The following is a 7,583-nucleotide window of genomic DNA, read 5'->3' as shown; positions in this document are numbered from 1 at the left end:
GATTTAGGATGGATAAGGTACTTGGCGGAATCCTGCAATGAGTGAGCTTTACTCTGTCTCCGACCAAGGGTGTATCTGAGCAGAGAACATTAACTACACAAGACACTCGTCCTAGACCTGTTAAAAGTCCACTTTAACTACACAGATGGAATGTAAGTCAGAGTGAGAAACAATTAATTGAATATTTAACTCAACTTTATTACTTTTGTTGAATTATTAAATGCAACTTTGAGATTTTTATTGACATGAATTAACAGTGTCCATCAGTGCAAGTGAAATGTTTACGAAACTCGGTTTACCGCTGTATTTATTGACTGTTCTGTTGATGATCTTCAATGGAATTGCTTCATGTCCCACCACACAGGAGTAAGAAGCACCGCTGGTCCACTCCTCCGCTGTAATGGATAACAGGCTGTTGATGAAGAAGGAGGTGTGGTCACTCTCCGCCATCACCTCAGTGTTCTTGTAGTTACTGGGATTCACCGGCTTGTCATTGTTTGTCCACTTGACGAAGATCTCTCGGGGGGAGAAACCTCTCACTAAACAAGTGAGGGAGAGAAACCTCTGAGCGGAGATTTCTTCTGTTGGTGGCAGGAGGACCGACACTGATGGCTCCAGCGGATTATTCACTGCAGAATATTGGAGACAAATATATATCAACCAAAACATCCTGAACCAATATCACAATTTCACTAAATATTAAGATAAGCCATTTCTAATTAGGGATTTATTCACTTTCGTTTTCTAAAGGAGCAGTATGGTACACATTCTGTTCAGTAAAAATAGTAAAGTTTAATGTGAAAGTTGCCTCCATGTTTCCAGCCCACAACAAGGGCATTCTGTCCAACTGTCGTTGATGATGGTGACGTCACAACCCAGGCTTCTTCCTACTATATCTGACTTAATCAGAATACAATATCCTTTGGTCCATCTTTTTCTTAATCAGCTACTTAGCTATCCTGCCATCAGATGCATCATTAATGCCCCCAACGGTGTTTGTTCATTACCAATCAAAGCCTGCCATTGATGTAACTGGATCTGGATTACACATGGGATCCTTTGTGTTTTAATCTCACCGTTCACCTTTCTCCTTGTGGATGAAGTTTCTCAGCGGAGTCGGCAGATTCTGATGGTACACCACACATTCAAAAGTAACGCCAGTCAGCCAGGCTTCAGTAGAAATGTCTAATTTGCTGATCACGCTGTCGGGATTCTGTCCAGGCTGGTCAGCAATCTCTGATTTCAGAGGCTTCTTTTCTTGTTTCCAGGTCACGTTGACTCCAGAAGGAAGATTGGACACAACGCAGGTTAACGTCACCGTCGCCTCCAGTAAGACTTGCTCTACTGGCGGTGGGAGGATTTTAACGGTGTTAGGGTGGCACACGGTATCTTCTATGAAACAAAAATCAAAGTCAATGAAAAATGCCCCTTTCTGATACAAACAGCCAATCTTCAGATTACTTCTTCACAGGGTGAAGACACCACCTTCAAAATGGCAACTCCAACTATTGCTGACACGATGCTGACTATTGTTGATGTATTTTGATCTGTGAAACATTTGTGATTACCTATGACATATCCTGCGTAATTATTCCGAAAGAACACTGGCTTTGTAACAAGTGAAACCTGTGAAAAAAGTAAAATCATCGAAGATACCATTATGTAACCCATGGAATGACCTTTCTTTCGGAGTTTGTCTCTCACTTAACACCATCTATTGATACTTGTGACAAGAGTAATCTGAATATAATGAGTTCATTTCCATGATCATAACCTTTAGGTGCAAGTGCTGCTGGTCACGCTGACTGCTAAACCACATCCCAAATTTTGGACAAATTATAATAAATAATAATTATTCTCTTTGCAGAGTTCTAAAGTGTTACAGGAGCGGTGAACAGCCATGGAAATTCTGTTCATTATATTTAACGTGATCAAAAATACATTGCGTTATTGGTGTGATGTCATTCTCTAATTTATGTCATTGTTCCTCGTGGGCTGTGTTTGGAGTAGATCTAAAAACAAGACATTGAATATAGCATTGGATATCGAGAAGGTCACCCATCTCCATAAGGCTTTCCCTCTATTCAGTTAGTTCATAACTGGTCTGTACTTTCACTTTATTTACCAAGCTGCATTTTTTAATTTCTTCATAGTGCAGGGGAGAAAAAACAAACAATCAAAAGCGTCTTAAATTAATCTACAAACGCGATGGAAATGTACACTAATTTTATAGACATCCACTACTCACTGTGTAAACATCGCCACCCCAAACCAGGCTAAATCAGCATGTCTCGAGTTCCGAGTTCATTCATCCCTATTGTAGCATTCCCACGAGAATTTGTTCTCCTGCCGCATCCACTAATTACAGAGAGCATCTTAAAGCAACTCAGTTAGATCACGTTTATCCCAGTTCATCAAATGTGATAGCCACTTGGTCTGTGGTCTGATCCCATAAATGAAGTTAAAGAGCTCAGTACCAGATAAACATTGATGTCGTACAGTGTCCAAGGCCAACAGGTCACTCCTGAGCAGGGAATGAAGCATTGGACGCATTTTGATTTATTTTCAAGTAAGGGTCACTGCATATTTTAACCACGTCATTTTGAGGCCCCAACATCATAAGATAGATGATCAGAATAAGGCTGTTCGGCCAATCCAGAGTTGAGATCAGAATGATGCTGGGAAAAGCGCAGCAGGTCAGGCAGCATCCGATGAGCAGGAAAATCGATGTTTTGGGCTAAAGCCATTCTCCTGCCTTCTCCCCATACTAAACAAGAGCCGATTTATCTCTGGCTCGAATACACACAATGGCCTGGCCTCCACAGCCCTCTGCAGCAACAAGTTCCACAGACTCATCACCCTCTGGGTGAAGAAATTCCTCCACATCTCAGTTCTAAACGGTGCTCCTTTGACCTGGAGACTGTGCCCTTGGGTCCTAGTCTCTCCTACCAGTTAAAACATCTATTCCACGTTCACACGACCTCAGTCTCTCAGTATTTTCTATGTTTCAATCAGATATCTATCCAATATCCCCCTCCACCCCCAAGCGTATCCTTGAAGTGGCTATTAGGCAAGGATTCAGCACTCTGAATGCCTCTCCCAGCATGGTGAGGCAACAAACTATTTAACAAAGCTCACTGTCTATATATCTATCTTCAACAGAGAGGAAACATGCTTTTCTGACTTGCCAAAATGTTGAATTATGAGCAATGCTAATGTAACACTCAAACTGAAATGAGATACGTGGCATGTTGGGAAATGAGAAGCTGTACTGTGCTGTTTACTCCGCCTTATAAATTAGTGTGTTTGATTCACATCAGAATTCAGAATGATTTGTAGCTCTCTCAGTATGTGTCTCTTACCCTGGAGTGCCGTGATGTTTTTACTTTAATGTTCTTTCCATGAGTGACCTGGCAGGTATAGACTGCGCTGTTGAACCATTAACCATAAGGGACCATCAGACGACTCGTCGCCGAGAAGTTCCCATTCGCCTCACACACGGGAGACATGAAGAAGCCAGAATCCAAGGGTCAGCCATTTTTCAACCAACTCACGGAGATTGACTTCGACGGAACTCGATGATTGAACAGACGACGGTTGCAAACTTGCTGCTTGCGATTTCTTCACTGGAGCTCACAGTTAGGAGAAGAGTTGGTGGGAGAATGTCTGGACCTTTAGGAAACACATCGCGTACATTATCCGACGAATTTCATAACAAATACAATCAGTTCTCATATATCAAGGTTTCTTGTGGTTAATGGATACAGGAATCATAATTGTGCAGAGTGCTGGAGAAGCTGGGATCCACACAGAAAGATCAGCAGGACAATGTGAAAGGCTAAAATTATAGGACACTGCAAGGGAGTCAAGGAGGCAGAGAAACTATAGGCCGGTAACATCAGAAGGGAGATAGCAACGTTGGATGGTATTCGTTTTAATGACAGAGTCTGATGAACAAGGCAGACGAATTACTGTCATAAATGAAGAAATGATGCCGTTGCTATCATGGAGACATATTGAGAGCCAAGCAGGCGTGGCTATTCAATATTCCAGGATTTAGTGGCTTCAGGCGAGACAGGGAAAGATGGAAAATGATGGGGGCGGGGGTGCGCGGTACAGAATGTTGCTTCTGTCGCAATTCTGACATGAGTATTTTAGGCTGTAAAGAGAAATGAAATCATGGATACCTCCTCGAACAAATGCAAATGGACAGTACTTCAAAACCAAAATACAGCAAACATAACTACTGGGAGAGCACGATAGACCTTACCATAGGTCCAAAAGACCAAGTGCAAATACAAGGGCAAATTTCAGAGAAATGTAAATTAAATAGGGGAATGAGAAGAGAGGTTTTTAACTTCCTCAGCATAGGTTTGGATATTCATTTTGTCAAAACTTTAGAGGGAGCAGAATTCTGAAAATGCCCCCAGGAGAATATTTTAACCAAGTATGTGTTTAATACAGAGAATTTTAATCCAGACCTTGCAAGGGAGGTGTGAACCTGGACTTAACTTTAGGGAGTGAAGTCGACCCAGTGGGTAAAACACCACTGGTGGAGCACTTTGCAGACAGTGATCGTAAATCAGTTGGATTTCAGATTGTACTGCAAAGGAATAGAAATTGGCTCAAAGTTCTGAAAAGGCGAAGGACATTTTTTGTAAGATGAGGTAATGACTTGACTGACCAGAGTGGACTGGAAGCTGACACTTATTGGTAAATCTGAGTTAGAGCAGTGTGACACATTTAAGAAAGTGATAGGAAAATCACAGGGAGGGCATTTCCCAGGAAGCCACTGCGTGGTACCAAGAATGCAGCGGGCTCTGGACACCAAAGGGCATGGAGGGGGAGATAAAGAGAAACAAGGGAGGCTTCCGGTCTATACTGAAATCTCAAAACAATAGAAACTAATATGGAGTACAGAACGTGCAAGGGGGAGTTTGAAAGACAAAGGAATTAGAAGTGCAAAAGGGACCATGAGAAAATAATAGCAGTCAAAATAAAGGAAAATATTTTTAAAAGTTACAGGCTCATTCATAATAAAAAAATTATTTGGGAAACAATAATGCCCATTAAGTGTTGTTATTGGAGTGGAGCCGGAGGATTAGGTTGTGACCAAAACTAATGTGTTCTGTCAGTGTTCACTAGTAAGAGTGACAATGTGGGGACAGAAATCATGGAGGGGTGTTGTGATGTGCTTTCAGAAATTAGGACACATGACGTGATGTTCTGTGTTGTCTTGCTGAATGAAAAGTGGTTATATTTCTAGGGCAGATGAAAAGTATACCAAGCTGTTGAGCGTTGCAAAGGATGAAATAGTTGGGTTGCTGACAATAATTTAGAATTCCTATCTGGCCACAGCAGTTGTGCCAAGTGAGTGTAGATCATCCAACGTTGCACTGTTATGCAGGACGAAGGAAGGGATAAACAATGAAAACATTGATCTGTCAAGCTCGTCTCAGTGGTAGGGAAACTATTGAGAAGTGAAATTAGTCTTCATTTGGAAGATAAATCAACAATTTTCAGCATGGTTTTATTGAGAGGAAGTCATGTGTAACAATTTGATAGTAGTTTTCAGAGAGATAACTCGATGTCCAGATGACAGCAATAATCAGAGCCAGTGGGATCCGAGTTAATTTGACAGATTGGATCTAGAACTGGCTGAGTGATGGGAGCAGGGGATAATAGTCATCGGGAGTCTGCGTGACTGGAAATCTATGTCTCCCTGGTGTTCTGTAGGGATTAATGTTGATTTCCTTACTATTTCTCTTGCATACCAATGATTGAGACTCAAATTTAGGAGGATTAACCAGTGAATTCACAGATGAAATGAAAACTGTTATGTTGGTAATTCATGAGCATAATGGCTTTAGATTGCAGGAGGATTGTGTGTGAAGAGAAGTTGCAAATGGAAATTATTCCAGATAAATGTAAGGTGATGTAATTCGGCAGAAGAATCTGTGAGGTATGATGTTTTGAATGGTGGAACCCTGGAAAGGACTGAGGATCTTTGGTGCATGTACCCACTGACCCTTATAGTATTGTGTCGTCTGGATAAAGAGGCTAAGAAAGTGGGAGGAAATTTGCTTTTATTAGCCTAGACATTGACAATGAAGAGTAGGGAGATGATACTGGAACTTAATAGAACACTGGTTAGGCCACACAGAAGCGTTGTGTGCATGTTATCGAAGGAATGTGATTACACTGAAGGCAGTATTGATGAGATTTGTCAGGATCTTGCCTGGGTTGGAGGGTTTTAGTTATGAAACTAGATTAGATAGACAGGGGCTTTCCTTGGAGCAGAGGAGAATTAGGGAGAAGATTATCATGATGTCTAGAATTATTTTAGGCATAGACAGGGTAAACTGGATGAAACCTTTCCCCTTGATGGAGAGATCAATGCCTCAGGGGCACAGGGTGAAGGTAAGGCCTGGAGCTACCAAGTGGATCTCAGGGGAAAGCAAACTCAAACAGAGGGTGGTGTTAGCCTGGAACTAAGCACCTATAAGTCATGTAGAGACTGAGCCCCTCATAATAAGCATGAAGTATTGAGATGCATCCTTGCAAGGGCAAGTCACACAAGGCAATGGATCATGTGCTGGCACATGAGACTGGAATAGTTAGGTGGCTGTTATTGATAGGCATGAACTGGATGGATCAAAGGGCCTTTTATCCTGTGCTGTATAAGGTGATTCTGTGAAAACGGTTATAAATAATGCCTTATTCATATTAATCCCAGATGCTCTGTTTATCTCAGCTCCCACAACACGTACCTGGACATGGCATTTCTTTGCTCTTGTGTAACCCGTTGTGTTGAACCTCACAGTAGATTTTGCTGGGGCAATGTACCGCTGACTCGGGCAGGGTTAACTGGCTGCTCAAGGTGTAGGTTCCCTTCTTGTTTCTCACTGATGGGTAAGTCTTCAATCCAGTCGTGATCAGCTCCCCTCCTTTTTTCCAGGTTACCTTGGTGACGTCAGGGGAATAGTCCATCGCCAAACAACCAAAGATTGCAGAACCGGTGTTGTGCTCCTGACAGGAGGAGACCAGGCCATAAAGCGTGGGGGGAGATGGTGTCTCTACAATAGAATGACCAATTGAGCATGTTAGTTTCTGTTAATTTGACCTTATCAGTTACTCAAATGTATCCTCAGCTGTAAACGTTTGCCAGTATGCTCCCGCTGAGTCTACAGCATAAGTGGAGTTTATTTTTGATTCGTAACAGTTGCTGATCATGATCATTGGTTCCCTCTTCAGAAACATGCCCTGGACCTTGACCATTACCATATAATTTAGGAAGAAGAACATCCTGATCCCACCCCAGTAACTGTTTGAAGATCTCACCAACGGACACTTTCATTGGATTGCTGTGAAGAGCAGTGAAGTTTCACAAAATACAAACCAAGGAAATGCAGATTCATCAAAATTCTACAGTGTGTGCAAACAGGCCATTTGGCCCAACAAATCCACACCCACCCTCTGAAAAGTAACGCATCCAGACCCATTCCCCTACCCTATTATGCTACATTTAACCCTGACTAATGCACCTAAACTCCCAATCACTGAACACAACATTTGCAATTCCC

At 42.1% G+C, this 7,583-nt stretch overlaps 1 pseudogene; it reads right to left on the bottom strand.

Annotated features, from left to right (window-relative positions):
- Positions 1 to 203: 203 nt before the first annotated feature.
- LOC122552122 lies at positions 204 to 7,192 on the bottom strand (annotated as a pseudogene).
- Positions 7,193 to 7,583: the final 391 nt, after the last annotated feature.

Source organism: Chiloscyllium plagiosum, chromosome 8, assembly GCF_004010195.1.
Source record: "Chiloscyllium plagiosum isolate BGI_BamShark_2017 chromosome 8, ASM401019v2, whole genome shotgun sequence".
Lineage (NCBI taxonomy): Eukaryota > Metazoa > Chordata > Chondrichthyes > Orectolobiformes > Hemiscylliidae > Chiloscyllium > Chiloscyllium plagiosum.
Note: the sequence above shows the minus strand (reverse complement) of the source record. Positions and strands in the feature narration are given on the sequence as shown.